General features: G+C 46.1%; 3 non-coding genes and 1 pseudogene across 3 annotated transcripts; all 4 read right to left on the reverse strand.

The window, feature by feature from the left end:
• Nucleotides 1-67: 67 nt before the first annotated feature.
• On the reverse strand, nucleotides 68-257 carry LOC140397861 (U2 spliceosomal RNA). Its single transcript, XR_011937285.1, has one exon. It is a non-coding gene; the product is annotated as a U2 spliceosomal RNA (small nuclear RNA).
• A 5750-nt stretch (nucleotides 258-6007) lies between these two features.
• LOC140397181 (U2 spliceosomal RNA) lies at nucleotides 6008-6192 on the reverse strand. The gene has a single exon (XR_011936747.1). It is a non-coding gene; the product is annotated as a U2 spliceosomal RNA (small nuclear RNA).
• A 6121-nt stretch (nucleotides 6193-12313) lies between these two features.
• On the reverse strand, nucleotides 12314-12503 carry LOC140397903 (U2 spliceosomal RNA). The gene has a single exon (XR_011937325.1). It is a non-coding gene; the product is annotated as a U2 spliceosomal RNA (small nuclear RNA).
• A 5809-nt stretch (nucleotides 12504-18312) lies between these two features.
• LOC140397126 (U2 spliceosomal RNA) lies at nucleotides 18313-18492 on the reverse strand (annotated as a pseudogene).
• Between the last annotated feature and the right edge of the window lie 30 nt (nucleotides 18493-18522).

The following is an 18522-nucleotide window of genomic DNA, read 5'->3' on the forward strand; positions in this document are numbered from 1 at the left end:
AAGACAGAAGAGGGGAAGCCAGGTTTTGCGCCATTTTCTGCTTTTGCACTATTTGTGCCCAAAGCGGGGTGAAGGCACCATTCCTGGAAACATTGCAAGACCAGGTTGATGCCTGGAGCGGACCAAGAAAGCCCCTGAACCATCTCCGTGTCCCAAAAATCAATTTAATATTCGGACCCCCGAAGGGGACATACCAGATATTAAACTGATAAGAACAGATACTACACTTGATCTGAACCAAAAGGCCGAGAAGCGATAGCCCATGTTTTCCGGCTATTTCCCGAGTTATCCTTTTACCCTTAATGAGCTGGTAAAATTACTTAGGACGTTCGTTCATTTTACCTGCCTGTATACTTTCATGTACCGTTTTTGCTCTCCTAATTTCCTGAAGTTCCCAGTCCACATTGCGACCCCGGCCCCGGGTCACTGGCCGCGTGGAGTTTGCACATTCTCCCCGGTTCTGCGTGAGTCTCACCCCACAACTCAAAGATGTGAGAGGTAGGTGGATTAGCCACCATAAATTGGAAGAATTATTGACTACTCTAAATTTTAAGAACTGTGTATTTCATTGTAAAACAAAAAAGAGGCTGTCAGAGACCCCAGAGATTGTCCTACACGGTGAATCTGTGCAGTGCAGAGTCCAGGAGGCTGCAATCCGGTGTCACAGTAGTTTGCACGCTTGCCTCAGCGCGCCAGCAACCCAGGTTCAATTCCAGCCTCGGATGTCTGTCCATGTGGAGTTTGCACTTTCTCTGACACGGTTTCCTCTGGGTTCTCTGTTTTCCTCCCACAGTCCAAATATGTGCAAGTCAGGTGGATTCGCCGTGCTAAATTGCCCTTTAGGTTAGTTTGGGTTGCGGGAATGAGGATAGGGTGGCGGTGTGGGCTTAAATAGGTTGCTCTTTCTAAGGGCTGGTGCAGACTCGTTGGGCCGAATGACCCGCCTTCCGCTCTGCAGGGATTCTATGATTCTATAAAGAATCGTAACCTGCATTCGAGCCTGACGTGGGATTTCGAAACAATCCAAGGCGAATGGCACAGGCAGATTGGCTTCTGAAGTACAGCTTGGGTCAGTGGGTGTGGACAGTGGTTGGGAAATGAAACACATACATGTTCGGCTGCAGGGCAGGTGCATGTGTCCGTTGGAGCACCAGGTTAGAACGGAAGAGCGAAATATTACTCCAGACTATATCTGGATGTGTTCAGCAGAGTGCACTGGGGACACGCAGATCTCGTACAGCTCAGCTTGATCTGTTTTTATGAACAATAGAGCCAAAAATGACACAGAAAAGTCAGTCCAAAGTATATCTCGACGTAGTGCACTGATGTGTGAACAGCAGTGTGGATAGGAAGGCAGAATTGTCCTTCTAAAGTTCACCAGCTTCTTCAATATAGAACAGTCGGCTGGATAGGAAAACAATTATTCTTCCTGAGCATAGCTGGATATGGTGTTGTGGAAAGTCCGGTGGATTGGGACACTAACTAAGGTGGGATTTATGCAGTCGAGCAATTGGGGGCAGAGGATCTATCCATTTCTATCATTAAAAAAAAATCTTTATGACGTTGAAGTCTTGTTTAGATTCCCCCTAACCTCCTGCGCTCCAGAAAGACGAATCCCAGCTTCTACACAAAACTGGGTTGCAGGACAGCCACATCCATCGTCACAGGGATGTGTGGGGCGGGCGGGACCATGAGGAACGAGGGCTCACCACTGCGCTATCCTTCTCCCAGTTTTACAGGTGCTTCCAGTCCCATTTTCAGCCTGTGTCACAACTGGCGTGTCCCATCCATCGATGAACTGTTTCATCCCTAAGCTGAGGGCTTGTAGGTGAATAGCCCCCGGTAGAAGGTCTCAAATGCCTCGTAGACATTTTTTGGCTCTGCCACTGGATTCGGTCTGCTGCTTCTAATCTGAGCTATTACCCCCGTGGCTGCCTGCTTTCTCAGCTGGCGAACCAGCAGTGGCTGGCTTTATCTCCGTGTTCGTAAAGGGTCTCCCGTACCTGGCGGAGTTGCTGCAATGCTTCCCTCGTGGAGAGCAGATCAAAGTCCATTTGTAGCTTTTCCCTCTGCGCCAGGAGTTCTTTGTTCGGGCCCTCAGAGTATCGCCTGTCTACCTCCAGTATGGAGTCCACAACTGTCGCCTAGCCGCCCTCTCTACCTTGTCTCTACGTGCGTTCTTGGCCATGATATCACCCCTGATCTCAGCCTTCGTGGCCTCCCAGAGCGTGAAGGGCGGGACTTCCCCATTCTAGTTATTAATAATATAGTCATCTGTGGCCTGTGATATTTTCTTGCACAAAGCATTCTGGGCAAGTCGGGCCATGTCCAACCTCCATGTGGGGGGCGGGGTAGCAGGCATTGAGCAAAAACGTATTAATCTGGCTGCATATTAATATGGAACCATATTGGTATGGAACAGCATTAATGTGGCTGGATATTAATATGGAACATTATTCATATGGAGCAGTATTAATATGGCTGCATATTAACTTGGAACCGTATTAATATGGAATAGTATTGATATGGCTGAATATTAATATGGAACAGTACTAATATGGAACAGTATTAATATGGAACCATATCTTCACAGCTCCAGGGTCCCAGATTTGATTCCTAGATTGGGTCACTCTCTTTGCGGAGCCTGCATGTTCTCCCGGTGTCTGCGTACATTTCCTGCGGGTGCTCCGGTTTCCTCCCACAAGGCCCGAAAGACGTGCTTGTTAGGTGAATTGGACATTCTGAATTCTCCCTCTGTGTCCCCGAACAGGCGCCAGAATGTGGCGACGAAGGGCTTTTCACAGTAACTTCGTTGTTGTGTTAATGTAAGACTACTTGTGACAAAGATAATTATTATTAATATGGAATGTGGCTGGATGTTAATATGGAACTGTATTAGTATGGAACAGTGTTAATATAGCCGGATATTAAAATGGCCAGATATTAATATGGAACAGTACTAATATGGAACAGCGTTAACATGGCTGGATATTAATATGTAACAGTAATCATATAGAACAGTATTAATATGGAACACTACTAATATGGAAAAGTTATAATATGAGCGAATATTAATATGGAACAATGTTTATATGCTGGACATTAATAGGGAACAGTACTCATTTGTAACGGTCTTAAAATGAAGCAGCACGAATATGGAACAGTATTAATATGGAACAGTATTAATGTGGAAGAGTATTAATATGGAACAGTATTAATATGGAGCCGTTTTAATATGGCTGCATATTAAAATGGAGCAGAATTAATATGCTGGATAGAAATATGGAACAGTATTATTTTGGCTGGATCCCGTTCAGTTTTTGGAAGGGCATATACTGGCCTCGGGAAAGTTGTTTTTTAGGTCTCCAAAGCAATTCGCTTTACATAAACATGTTTAATGTTTAAAAACATGATTTATTATCGGGCACATTTTAAGTCCGATTACAGTAGGGCACTTTTAATTGGTGTGTTACTGTAAGGCTCTGTTTAAATAAGGTCCGTTTGACTGTGGGGCACTGTTTAAATACATTTGATTGACTATAGGGCACTGTTTAAATGCATTTGGTTTACTGTAGGGCACTGTATAAATGCATTTGATTTCCTGTAGGGCACTGTTTAAATGCATTGATTTACTATGGGCACTGTTAAAATGCGTTTGATTTATTGTAGGGCACAGTTTAAGTGCATTTCATTTACTTCACCGCACTATTTAAACGCATTTGGTTTACAACAGGGCACTGTTTACATTCATTTAATTTACTGTAGGGCACTACTTATATGCATTTGAGTGTTGGGCACTCTTTAAATACATTCAGTTAACTGTCAGAAACTGTTTAAAAGCATTTCGTATACTGTAGGGCACTGTTTGAATGCATTTGATTCACTGCAGGGCATTTTAAAAATGCATTTAGTTCACTGTAGGATATTGTTTAAATGCATTTGATTTATTGTAGCGCCTGTTTAAAAACATTTGATTTACTATGTCACTGTTTAAATGCATTTGGTTTACTGTAGGGCACTGTTTAAATGTATTTGATTTAACGTAGAACACTGTTTAAATGCTTTTGATTCACAGGAGGGCAATGTTTAAATGCATTTGAGTATCGGGCACTATTTAAATGCAATTAGTTTACTGTAGGGAACAAAATGCATTTGATTTACTGTTGGGCGCTGTTTAAATGCATTTGATTTACTATAGGGCACTGTTTAAATGCATTTGATTTACTGTAGGGCACTGTTTAAATGCATTTGATTTACTGTGGTGCACTGTTTAAAAGTATTTGTTTTACTCTTGCGCAGTGTTTAAAAGCATTTGATTGACTGTCGGGGCACTGTTTAAATGCATTTAATTTACTATAAAGAACTGTTTAAATACATTTGGCACCGTTTAGATATAATTGATTTATTTTAGGCCACTGTTCAAATGCATTTGATTTACTGTAGGGCACTGTTTAAATGCATTTAATTGACTCGAGGGCAATGTTTAAATGCATTTGATGGACTGTTGTGCGCTATTTAATTATATTTGATTTACTGCAGTACACTGTTTAAATACTTTGGATTTATTCTGGGGCACTGTTTAAATACATTTGATGGACTGTTGTGCGCTATTTAATTATATTTTATTCACTGTTTAAATACTTTGGATGTATTCTGGGGCACTGTTTAAATACATTTGATTTACTGTCGGGCAGTTTAAATGCATTTGATTTACTGCAGGGCACTGTTTAAATGCCTTTAGTTTGCTGCCGGGCACTGTTTAAATGCACTTGACTTACTGGAGGGCATTGTTTCAATGCGTTTGATTTCGTGTCGGACACTGTGTAAACGCATTTAATTTAAATACTTTTGATTTACTGTCAGGCACTGTTTAAATGCAATTAATTTACTATAAATCACGATTTAATATATTTGGCTCACTGGAGGGCACTGTTTGAATGCATTTGATTTACTTCATGGCACTTTTTAAATGCATTTAGTTTCCGGTAGGGCACTGTTTAAACGCATTTGATTTATTGCAGCGCCTGTTTAAATTCATTTGATTTACTGTGTCACTGTTTAAATGCATTTCATTTACTGTAGGGCACTATTTAAATACATTTGATTTACTAGAAAGCACTGTTCAAAAACGTTTGGTTTACTGTAGGGCATTGTTTGAATGCATTTGATTTAACTTAGGGCACTGTTTAAATGCATTTGATTCACAATCGGGCACTGTTGAAATGCATTTAATTGACTCGAGGGCACCTTTTAAATACAATTGGTGGACTGTTGTGCGCTATTGCTGCGCTCGACTGTGCTTTGGAACTTTTAGTCTACGCTCACTGTTGGTCAAGAGACATCCAGCTTGGCCGAGCACGGTGGAGTCTGTGCATGCAGAACCAGTAAACACAACACGAAGACATCGTCTGGCAAGCCGTCCCCTGTCGTCACCAGATGAAATGGAGACGCTGTGAAGGCCCAGTGACACCCAACGGAGGGAGTCGAAGTAATCTCCACCTTTGCCGAACAAAGGGCAATCCGTGCAAGCAGCAAGTACTGGCGGAATCCAACAGAGGGCAATGTCTAGTCTCCCTGAGCTCCACCCTGGCGTGTTGGTCGTGGAGTCAGGAGAACGAAAAGAGACGCCGTGAAGGTGTACCTACATCCAAACAGGATGCCGTTCAGTCTGTCGCCACACTTCCCCGTTGTGCAGGATGAAGGGATGTGGTAACTGAAGTGAGGAGAAGGCAAGTCGGCATCCGAGTGTGAAGGTGAGTGGCCTGTAAAAAGCAGCAGGAAATCTGTGTGGCATATCAGCTGAAAACGGAGCCTGGCTGCCGCAAGTCCGCGAGTCCATCGGCTCGCAACATTCGTGCACGAAGCTCCCGCCAGCAGAAAAGCTAGCAATGCTTTGGAGCCGGAAAGGCCTTAAATTGGTCAGGATGAGACAACTGGACAAGAGAGAAAAGGGGAAGCCAGGTTTTGCGGCATTTTCTGCTTTTATACATTTTGCGCCCCAAAGTGGGGAGAGGGCACCATTCCTGGAAGCACTGCAAGACCAGGTTGATGCGTGGAGCGGAAGGAGCAAGCCCCTGAACCATCTCCGAGTCCTAAAAATAAATTTAATATTCGGTCCACAGATTGAGGACATATCAGATATTAAACTGATAAGAACAGATTTTTTTTTTTTTTTTTTTTTCAAAAAAATATACTTTATTCATAAAAATTTATCATGAGCATTTCAGAAACATTTCAAATTGTCTTGACTGTACATTTCCGGCAGGGTTACATGTTGCCTTGACTTTCTTTCATTCAATTTTGATATTGTCGTACACATATCACTCTTTACATTACAATTCCTTCTTAAATATTTACATTGTCATGTTTGTTTTATACATTGGAGTGTTGGTTGCCCAGACCGAGGGGCTTTACACTGTTACGCACCCCTCGGTGTACATTTGCTGGAAAGACTTTACACAGTGGTCTTTCCCCATTGCGCCTTGGCGGCAGCTGCCCCAAGCTTGAGTGCGTCCCTCAGCACGTAGTCCTGGACCTTGGAATGTGCCAGTCTGCAACACTCGGTCGAGGACAATTCTTTGCACTGGAAGATCAGCAAGTTTCGGGCAGACCAAAGAGCGTCTTTTACCGAGTTGATGACCTTCCAGCAGCAGTTGATATTTGTCTCGGTGTGTGTCCCTGGAAACAGTCCGTAGAGCACAGAGTCCTGTGTCACAGATCTGTTTGGGATAAACCTTGACAAATACCACTGCATCTCTCTCCAGACCTTCTTTGCAAAGGCACATTCCACAAGGAGGTGTGTGACCGTCTCATTTCCCCCACAGCCACTCCGAGGGCAGCGTGCATTGGTGCAGAGCCTTCGGGTGTGCATGAAGAATCTGACAGGGAGGGCCTTTCTCACCACCAGCCAAGCTAGGTCTTGGTGCTTGTTTGAAAGTTCTGGTGACGAGGCGTTCTGCCAGATGACTCTGGCAGTCTGCTCAGGGAACCATCCAACGTCCTCCACGGTCTCCTTTTCCCTGAGGGCCTCGAGGACATTACGTGCTGACCACTGCTTCATTGCCTTGTGGTCAAAGGTGTTTTCCTTCAAAAACTTTTCCACAAAGGACAGGTGGTACGGTACGGTCCAACTACTTGGAGCGTTCCGCGGCAATGAGGCCAGGCCCATCCTTCGCAACACCGGGGACAGGTAGAACCTCAGTATGTAGTGACACTTGGTGTTTGCATACTGGGGGTCCACGCACAGCTTGATGCAGCTGGACACAAAGGTGGCCAACAGGATGAGGGAGGCGTTGGGTACGTTCCGCCCTCCCTTCTCCAGAGGTTTGTACATGGTGTCCCTTCGGACACGGTCCATCTTGGATCGCCAGATAAATTTGAAGATGGCCCGGGTGACTGCTGTGGCGTAGGGTCGGGTTATGGGCCAGACCTGCGCCACGTACAGTAGCACCGAGAGTACCTCACACCTGATGACCAGGGTTTTGCCCGCAATGGAGAGGGAGCGTTGCTCCCACCAGCCCAGTTTCTGTCTTACCTTTCCTATGCGCTCCTCCCAGTTTTTGGTGCACGCCCCAGCAGCTCCGAACCATATCCCCAGCACCTTCAGGTAATCTGACCTGACAGTGAAGGGGACAAAGGACCGGTCGGCCCAGTTCCCAAAGAACATGGCCTCGCTCTTGCCCCGGTTTACCTTGGCTCCAGAGGCCAGTTCAAACTGGTCGCAGGTGGTTAAGAGCCTGCGTACAGACGCAGGATCCGAGCAGAAGACGGCAACGTCGTCCATGTACAGGGAGGCCTTGACTTGCATGCCTCCACTGCCTGGGATCGTCACTCCTCTTATACCCGGATCCCTCCTGATGGACTCGGCAAAAGGTTCTATGCAGCACACAAAAAGGGCAGAGGAGAGAGGGCAGCCCTGCCTGACTCCAGATCTGATCTGGAACTTTTCTGATTCCCACCCATTGATTGAGACTGCGCTATAGATGTTTGTGTAGAGCAGTTTGATCCAATTGCGAATTCCCTCCCCAAACCCCATTTTGGAGAGCACATCCATCATGTAGGTGTGCGATATTCTGTCAAAAGCCTTCTCCTGGTCAAGGCTGATGAGGCAAGTGTCCACCCCCCGGTCCTGCACGTAGGCGATCGTATCCCTGAGTAGCGCGAGGCTATCAGAGATCTTCCTGCCGGGTACAGCACAGGTCTGGTCAGGGTGGATCACCGACTCCAGAGCAGACCTGACCCGATTGGCGATGACCTTTGCTAGAATTTTGTAGTCCACATTCAACAGTGAAATGGGTCGCCAATTTCGAATTTCTTCCCTTTCCCCCTTCTGTTTGTAGATGAGGGTGATGATGCCTTTCCTCATGGACTCTGACATGCTGCCTTCCAGAAGCATACTCTCGTACACTTCCAGCAGGTCTGGGCCCATCCAGTCCCACAGAGCCGAATACAACTCAACCGGTAAGCCGTCGCTTCCGGGAGTTTTACTCGTCTCGAAGGACTTGGCGGCCTTTGTCAGCTCGTCCAGAGTTAGTGGTTTGTCCAGGTTTTCCAGCTCGCTGTCGCCTATGACCTCCGTGATAGTCGACAGGAAGGTCTGGGAAACAGTGCTATCTGTTGGCTTCAGGTCATACAGTCCGGCATAAAAGGATTGGCTGATCCTCAGGATGTCAGACTGCGATGACTTTTCAGAGCCATCTTCTTCCTTCAGGCTGTTGATCACAGAGGTCTCTCTGTGCACCTTTTGGAAGAAGAAGCGTGAGCACTTTTCGTCCTGCTCCACGGAGCGGACTCTGGAACGGAAGATAACCTTGGAGGCCTCCGAGGTGTAGAGCGAGGCTTGCTGGCTCTTCACCTCTTGGAGATCCTCCTTAACGTCCACCCCCATCGACTGCAGCTGGAGCAAATTTTGCATACTTTTCTGGAGCCTGGACATGACCCCTCGTCTCTCTCTCTCCTTTTGAACGCCCTTGAGGATGAAAAACCTCTTGATATTCCCCTTGATTGCTTCCCACCAGAGATGTGGGGCCTCAAAGAGGGGTTTCACGGTTCTCCAACCTTTGTAATCCCTCCTGAGTTCCTCGATGTTCTCAGGGGTCAGCAGTTTTACATTTAGCTTCCACGTCCCCCTGCCTACCCCCTGGTCTTCCTGCAGGTGGCAGTCGGCCAGTAGGAGGCAGTGGTCAGAGAAGAACACCGGCGTTACGTCGGTGGACCTGACCGTGAAAGCTCGGGACACAAAAAAGAAGTCTATCCTGGAGCGGACGGACCCGTCTGGCCGTGACCATGTGTATCTACGCTGCGCGCCGTCTGCAGGGTTGCTGCAGACGTCGAGCAGCTTGGCGTCTTTTACCGTTTCCATCAGGAGTCTGGACGTAGCGTCTAGTTTGCTGTCGGCTTTGCTGGATCGTCCAGCCGCATCGATGATGCAGTTGAAGTCACCACCCAGGATGACCGGCTTGGAGGTGGCCAACAGCAGTGGGAGTTGCTGAAGAACTGCCAGCCGCTCACTTTTTACGGCCGGGGCGTACACATTAATAAATCTGAGAGGGGTGTTTTTGTATTTCACGTCTGCTACGAGGAGGCGCCCGCCCACCACCTCCTTAACGTCGGAGATGGTGAAGTTTCCTCCCCGCAGCAGAATACCCAGGCCAGAGGAGCGGCAGTCGTTTCCTCCTGACCAGATGGATGGCCCGTGGGACCACCAGCTCGACCAGCGCCTGTAGTTGCTGAGGTGCGGAATTCCGCACTCCTGCAGGAACAGTAGGTCAGCTTTTGCATTTGCCAAATAGTTGAGTGTGGCTACAGACCGCGAAGTATCTTTGATGCTTCGCACATTTATGGATGCAATTTTTAAACCCATTATAAAAAGGTAGATTTACCAGTTCCAAGAGTCCAGAGTCTATACAGTTGGCTGTTCCAGCTGTTGAATGTTCCCCAGCATGCCGGTGGTGCTCGCAAACTTTAGCACAGTTGCAGGGCTGAGAAAACTGTTCTGGTCCGTACTGGCCCAGTGATTTTGATGCAGATGCAATGGGGGGGTGGTGTAGCCCTGGGGTTCCTCGTGGCAGTCAGTAGGTGTTGGGGTTGCAGGCCGGTCATCACCTGGGTTGTTGCTGCTCGTTGCTATCGGGGGTTGGTCTGTGACCTTGTTTTCTTCCCGGTCGGTGGTCTGGGGGGTCTGTGCCTCCCGTTCCACGTTGGTGCTTTGTCTGTTTATTTGAGGCCGATTCTTGTCCTGTTTTCCCTCATCGGATGAGGTGTCGGCGCTAAGTGCGCCGGCTGAAAGGTGTCTCTTTTTGCCACTACCCCTCGGGGGGTTCCTCAGTTTGTTTTTTTGTTTTCTCTTTCGTTTGTCCCTGTTCACTGTTTCCCAGGGCTCTTTATTCTTTGTCCCATCCTCTTACTCTTCCATTGAGTGTTCCTCATCAGATGGGGCTGGGGCTGGGTTGTCAGGAGGTGCTGGGGCCTCCTCTTTTTGTTGGGGGCCCTTCTCTTGCTTTTCCTCATTCTGAGCCGTGGTGTCTTTTTCGGTGGAGGGTGTATGCACCTCCTCTCTGGTCGCCTTTTTAACTCCGCTGCTGATGATTTGAGCGTATGTCGCCCCGCGTTTCGGGCAGGCCCTGTAAAGATGGCCGGCCTCCTCACACAGGTTGCAGGACTTGTCTTCCTTGCATTCCTTAGTCATGTGTCACTCCTGCCTGCAGGTTTTGCAGAAGGTCACACCGCAGTTTGCTGCAACATGCCCCGTTTTGCCACAGGTGTGGCAGACTCGTGGCTGTCCCACGTAGTAGAGGTAGCCACGATTTGCTCCAATAGCGAAACTGGAGGGGGGATGCAGGATGGTTCATTTGCTGTCTGTTCATAGAGTCACCTTGACCTGGTGCTCACTTGTCCAGATGCCGAAGGTGTCTTTCACTTGCACGCTGTCCTTTTCAGCTGAGCGTACCTGGCGAGGAACGTCGGCACATGAGACACAGGGACGTGGGGGTTGTACGTGTGCAGTGTAACAACCCGATTTCGCTGCGACGGTAGCGTAAACAGAGGATCCGCAGTCAGGATCGACAAGGGACTCTGGTTACCTTTTCCCTTGAAGACAATCAAGAATTTGATGCACGCTGCGACGCTCTTGAAGGTGACATCAAAAAAAACATTGTTGGGGAAGTTCTGCAAGCAGAAGATCTCTGTTGCTGTAAACCCTCAACACTCGAGCAGCACCCTCTTCACGAAATGTTTCCTGTCCACAGGTGACTCTCATTCCGTTTTCTTCACTGTGACTCGGACAGTGTTTCGCACTCCCCAGCCTGGTGGTCGGGATGAAGCTGCATCCATAGCTCGTACGTTGGGTCTGAACTGTATCGGCGTTAGGCCTATGCAGATCCACCAATAGCAGCCGGGCTCCAAACGTTTCCTCTTTGACGACTTCAATCCCTCCGAGTTCTCCAATCCACGATCGACATGGAAATCATCAGCTTCCCTCGATCAAATGAGACTACACTTGATCTCAGCCAAAAGGCCGAGAAGCGATAGCCAATATTTTCCGGTTATGGCTCTTGTCCTCCTCGTCCACCGACATTCAGGAGCACCTTGCTGCGCTCGACTGTGCTTTGGAACTTTTAGTCTACGGTCACTGTTGGTCAAGAGACCTCCAGCTTGGCCGAGCACAGTGGAGTCTGTGCATGCAGAACCAGTAAAACACAACAGGAAGACATCGTCTGGCAAGCCGCCCCCTGTCGTCACCAGATGAAATGGAGACGCTGTGAAGGCCCAGTGACACCCAACGGAGGGAGTCGAAAAAATCTCCACCTTTGCCGAACAAAGGGCAATCCGTGCAAGCAGCAAGTACTGGCGGAATCCAACAGAGGGCAATGTCTAGTCTCCCTGAGCTCCGCCCTGGCGTGTTGGTCGTGGAGTCAGGAGAACAAAAAGAGACGCCGTGAAGGTATACCTACATCCAAATCAGGATGCCGTTCAGTCTGTCGCCACACTTCCCCGTTGCGCAGGATGAAGGGATGTGGTAACTGAAGTGAGGAGAAGGCAAGTAGGCATCCGAGGGTGAGAGTGAGTGGCCTGTAAAAAGCAGCAGGAAATCTGTTTGGCATATCAGCTGAAAACGGAGCCTGGCTGCCGCAAGTCCGCGAGCCCATAGGCTCACGACATTAGTGCGCGAAGCGCCCGCCAGCAGAAAAGCTAGCAATGCTCTGGAGCCTGAAAATTTTTTAATTGGTCAGGATGAGACAACTGGACAAGACAGAAGAGGGGAAGCCAGGTTTTGCGCCATTTTCTGCTTTTGCACTATTTGTGCCCAAAGCGGGGTGAAGGCACCATTCCTGGAAACATTGCAAGACCAGGTTGATGCCTGGAGCGGAGCAAGAAAGCCCCTGAACCATCTCCGTGTCCCAAAAATCAATTTAATATTCGGTCCCCCGAAGGGGACATTCCAGATATTAAACTGATAAGAACAGATACTACACTTGATCTGAACCAAAAGGCCGAGATGCGATAGCCCATGTTTTCGGGCTATATCCCGAGTTATCCTTTTACCCTTAATGAGCTGGTAAAATTACTTAGGACGTTCGTTCATTTTACCTGCCTGTATCCTTTCATGTACCGTTTTTGCTCTCCTAATTTCCTGAAGTTCCCAGTCCACATTGCGACCCCGGCCCCGGGTCACTGGCCGCGTGGAGTTTGCACATTCTCCCCGGTTCTGCGTGAGTCTCACCCCACAACTCAAAGATGTGAGAGGTAGGTGGATTAGCCACCATAAATTGGAAAAATAATTGACTACTCTAAATTTTAAGAACTGTGTATTTCATTGTAAAACAAAAAAGAGGCTGTCAGAGACCCCAGAGATTGTCCTACACGGTGAATCTGTGCAGTGCAGAGTCCAGGAGGCTGCAATCCGGTGTCACAGTAGTTTACACGCTTGCCTCAGCGCGCCAGCAACCCAGGTTCAATTCCCGCCTCGGATGTCTGTCCATGTGGAGTTTGCACTTTCTCTGACACGGTTTCCTCTGGGTTCTCTGTTTTCCTCCCACAGTCCAAATATGTGCAAGTCAGGTGGATTCGCCGTGCTAAATTGCCCTTTAGGTTTGTTTGGGTTGCGAGAATGTGGATAGGGTGGCGGTGTGGGCTTAAATAGGTTGCTCTTTCTAAGGGCTGGTGCAGACTCGTTGGGCCGAATGACCCGCCTTCCGCTCTGTCGGGATTCTATGATTCTATAAAGAATTGTAACCTGCATTCGAGCCTGACGTGGGATTTCGAAACAATCCAAGGCGAATGGCACAGGCAGATTGGCTTCTGAAGTCCAGCTTGGGTCAGTGGGTGTGGACAGTGGTTGGGAAATGAAACACATACATGTTCGGCTGCAGGGCAGGTGCATGTGTCCGTTGGAGCACCAGGTTAGAACGGAAGAGCGAAATATTACTCCAGACTATATCTGGATGTGTTCAGCAGAGTGCACTGGGGACACGCAGATCTCGTTCAGCTCAGCTTGATCTGTTTTTATGAACAATAGAGCCAAAAATGACACAGAAAAGTCAGTCCAAAGTATATCTCGACGTAGTGCACTGATGTGTGAACAGCAGTGTGGATAGGAAGGCAGAATTGTCCTTCTAAAGTTTACCAGCTTCTTCAATATAGAACAGTCGGCTGGATAGGAAAACAATTATTCTTCCTGAGTATTGCTGGATATGGTATTGTGGAAAGTCCGGTGGATTAGGACACTAACTAAGGTGGGATTCATGCAGTCGAGCAATTGGGGGCAGAGGATCTATCCATTTCCATCATTAAAAAAAAATCTTTATTACGTTGAAGACTTGTTTAAATTCCCCATAACCTCCTGCGCTCCAGAAAGACGAATCCCAGCTTCGACACACAACTGGGTTGCAGGACAGCCACATCCATCGTCACAGGGATGTGTGGGGCGGGCGGGACCATGAGGAACGAGGGCTCACCACTGCGCTATCCTTCTGCCAGTTTTACTGGTGCTTCCAGTCCCATTTTCAGCCTGTCTCACAACTGGTGTGTCCCGTCCATCGATGAACTGTTTCATCCCTAAGCTGAGGGCTTGAGGGTGAATAGCCCCCGGTAGAAGGTCTCAAATGCCTCGTAGACATTTTTTGGCTCCGTCACTGGATTCGGTCTGCTGCTTCTAATCTGAGCTATTACCCCCGTGGATGCCTGCTTTCTCAGCTGGCGAACCAGCAGTGGCTGGCTTTATCTCCGTGTTCGTAAAGGGTCTCCCGTACCTGGCGGAGTTGCTGCAATGCTTCCCTCGTGGAGAGCAGATCAAAGTCCATTTGTAGCTTTTTCCTCTCCGCCAGGAGTTCTTTGTTCGGGCCCTCAGAGTATCGCCTGTCTACCTCCAGTATGGAGTCCACAACTGTCGCCTAGCCGCCCTCTCTACCTTGTCTCTACGTGCGTTCTTGGCCATGATATCACCCCTGATCTCAGCCTTCGTGGCCTCCCAGAGCGTGAAGGGCGGGACTTCCCCATTCTAGTTATTAATAATATAGTCATCTGTGGCCTGTGATATTTTCTTGCACAAAGCATTCTGGGCAAGTCGGGCCATGTCCAACCTCCATGTGGGAGGCGGGGTAGCAGGCATTGAGCAAAAACGTATTAATCTGGCTGCATATTAATATGGAACCATATTGGTATGGAACAGCATTAATGTGGCTGGATATTAATATGGAACATTATTCATATGGAGCAGTATTAATATGGCTGCATATTAACTTGGAACCGTATTAATATGGAATAGTATTGATATGGCTGAATATTAATATGGAACAGTACTAATATGGAACAGTATTAATATGGAACCATATCTTCACAGCTCCAGGGTCCCAGATTTGATTCCTAGATTGGGTCACTCTCTTTGCGGAGCCTGCATGTTCTCCCGGTGTCTGCGTGCATTTCCTGCGGGTGCTCCGGTTTCCTCCCACAAGGCCCGAAAGACGTGCTTGTTAGGTGAATTGGACATTCTGAATTCTCCCTCTGTGTCCCCGAACAGGCGCCAGAATGTGGCGACGAAGGGCTTTTCACAGTAACTTCGTTGTTGTGTTAATGTAAGACTACTTGTGACAAAGATAATTATTATTAATATGGAATGTGGCTGGATGTTAATATGGAACTGTATTACTATGGAACAGTGTTAATATAGCCGGATATTAAAATGGCCAGATATTAATATGGAACAGTACTAATATGGAACAGTGTTAACATGGCTGGATATTAATATGTACCGGTAATCATATAGAACAGTATTAATATGGAACACTACTAATATGGAAAAGTTATAATCTGAGAGAGTATTAATATGGAACAATGTTTATATGCTTGACATTAATAGGGAACAGTACTCATTTGTAACGGTCTTAAAATGAAGCAGCACGAATATGGAACAGTATTAATATGGAACAGTATTAATGTGGAAGAGTATTAATATGGAACAGTATTAATATGGAGCCGTTTTAATATGGCTGCATATTAAAATGGAGCAGAATTAATATGCTGGATAGAAATATGGAACAGTATTATTTTGGCTGGATCCCGTTCAGTTTTTGGAAGGGCATATACTGGCCTCGGGAAAGTTGTTTTTTAGGTCTCCAAAGCAATTCGCTTTACATAAACATGTTTAATGTTTAAAAACATGATTTATTATCGGGCACATTTTAAGTCCGATTACAGTAGGGCACTTTTAATTGGTGTGTTACTGTAAGGCTCTGTTTAAATAAGGTCCGTTTGACTGTAGGGCACTGTTTAAATACATTTGATTGACTATAGGGCACTGTTTAAATGCATTTGGTTTACTGTAGGGCACTGTATAAATGCATTTGATTTCCTGTAGGGCACTGTTTAAATGCATTGATTTACTATGGGCACTGTTAAAATGCGTTTGATTTATTGTAGGGCACAGTTTAAATGCATTTCATTTACTTCACCGCACTATTTAAACGCATTTGGTTTACAACAGGGCACTGTTTACATTCATTTAATTTACTGTAGGGCACTACTTATATGCATTTGAGTGTTGGGCACTCTTTAAATGCATTCAGATAACTGTCAGAAACTGTTTAAAAGCATTTCGTATACTGTAGGGCACTGTTTGAATGCATTTGATTCACTGCAGGGCATTTTAATAATGCATTTAGTTCACTGTAGGATACTGTTTAAATGCATTTGATTTATTGTAGCGCCTGTTTAAAAACATTTGATTTACTATGTCACTGTTTAAATGCATTTGGTTTACTGTAGGGCACTGTTTAAATGCATTTGATTTAACGTAGAACACTGTTTAAATGCTTTTGATTCACAGGAGGGCAATGTTTAAATGCATTTGAGTATCGGGCACTATTTAAATGCAATTAGTTTACTGTAGGGAACAAAATGCATTTGATTTACTGTTGGGCACTGTTTAAATGCATTTGATTTACTGTAGGGCACTGTTTAAATGCATTTGATTTACTGTAGGGCACTGTTTAAATGCATTTGATTTACTGTGGTGCACTGTTTAAAAGTATTTGTTTTACTCTTGCGCAGTGTTTAAACGCATTTGATTGACTGTCGGGGCACTGTTTAAATACATTTGATTTATTGTCGGCACTGTTTAAATGCATTTAATTTACTATAAAGAACTGTTTAAATACATTTGGCACCGTTTAGATATAATTGATTTATTTTAGGCCACTGTTCAAATGCATTTGATTTACTGTAGGGCACTGTTTAAATGCATTTAATTGACTCGAGGGCAATGTTTAAATGCATTTGATGGACTGTTGTGCGCTATTTAATTATATTTGATTTACTGCAGTACACTGTTTAAATACTTTGGATGTATTCTGGGGCACTGTTTAAATACATTTGATGGACTGTTGTGCGCTATTTAATTATATTTTATTCACTGCAGTACACTGTTTAAATACTTTGGATGTATTCTGGGGCACTGTTTAAATACATTTGATTTACTGTCGGGCAGTTTAAATGCATTTGATTTACTGCAGGGCACTGTTTAAATGCCTTTAGTTTGCTGCCGGGCACTGTTTAAATGCACTTGACTTACTGGAGGGCATTGTTTCAATGCGTTTGATTTCGTGTCGGACACTGTGTAAACGCATTTAATTTATTCCAAGGCGCAAATTTAAATACTTTTGATTTACTGTCAGGCACTGTTTAAATGCAATTAATTTACTATAAATCACGATTTAATATATTTGGCTCACTGTCGGGCACTGTTTGAATGCATTTGATTTACTTCATGGCACTTTTTAAATGCATTTAGTTTCCGGTAGGGCACTGTTTAAACGCATTTAATTTATTGCAGCGCCTGTTTAAATACATTTGATTTACTGTGTCACTGTTTAAATGCATTTCATTTACTGTAGGGCACTATTTAAATACATTTGATTTACTCTAAAGCAATGTTCAAAAACGTTTGGTTTACTGTAGGGCATTGTTTGAATGCATTTGATTTAACTTAGGGCACTGTTTAAATGCATTTGATTCACAATCGGGCACTGTTGAAATGCATTTAATTGACTCGAGGGCACTGTTTAAATACAATTGATGGACTGTTGTGCGCTATTGCTGCGCTCGACTGTGCTTTGGAACTTTCAGGCTACGCTCACTGTTGGTCAAGAGACATCCAGCTTGGCCGAGCACGGTGGAGTCTGAGCATGCAGAACCAGTAAAACACAACAGGAAGACATCGTCTGGCAAGCCGTCACCTGTCGTCACCAGATGAAATGGAGACGCTGTGAAGGCCAGTGACACCCAACGGAGAGAGTCGAAGAAATCTCCACCTTTGCCGAACAAAGGACAATCCGTGCAAGCAGCAAGTACTGGCGGTATCCAACAGGGGGCAATGTCTAGTCTCCCTGAGCTCCACCCTAGCGTGTTGGTCGTGGAGTCAGGAGAACGAAAAGAGACGCCGTGAAGGTATATCTACATCCAAAGAGAATGCCGTTCAGTCTGTCGCCACACTTCCCCGTTGTGCAGGATGAAGGGATGTGGTAACTGAAGTGAGGAGAAGGCAAGTCGGCATCCGAGTGTGAAGGTGAGTGGCCTGTAAAGAGCAGCAGGAAATCTGTGTGGCATATCAGCTGAAAACGGAGCCTGCCTGCCGCAAGTCCGCGAGTCCATCGGCTCACAACATTCGTGCACGAAGCTCCCGCCAGCAGAAAAGCTAGCAATGCTTTGGAGCCTGAAAGGCCTTAAATTGGTCAGGATGAGTCAACTGGACAAGAGAGAAAAGGGGAAGCCAGGTTTTGCGGCATTTTCTGCTTTTATACATATTGCGCCCCAAAGCGGGGAGAGGGCACCATTCCTGGAAGCACTGCAAGACCAGGTTGATGCGTGGAGCGGAAGGAGCAAGCCCCTGAACCATCTCCGAGTCCTAAAAATCAATTTAATATTCGGTCCCCAGATTGAGGACATATCAGATATTAAACTGATAAGAACAGATTTTTTTTTTTTTTTTCAAAAAAATATACTTTATTCATAAAAATTTATCATGAGCAT

This window comes from Scyliorhinus torazame, chromosome 20, assembly GCF_047496885.1.
Source record: "Scyliorhinus torazame isolate Kashiwa2021f chromosome 20, sScyTor2.1, whole genome shotgun sequence".
Taxonomy (NCBI): domain Eukaryota; kingdom Metazoa; phylum Chordata; class Chondrichthyes; order Carcharhiniformes; family Scyliorhinidae; genus Scyliorhinus; species Scyliorhinus torazame.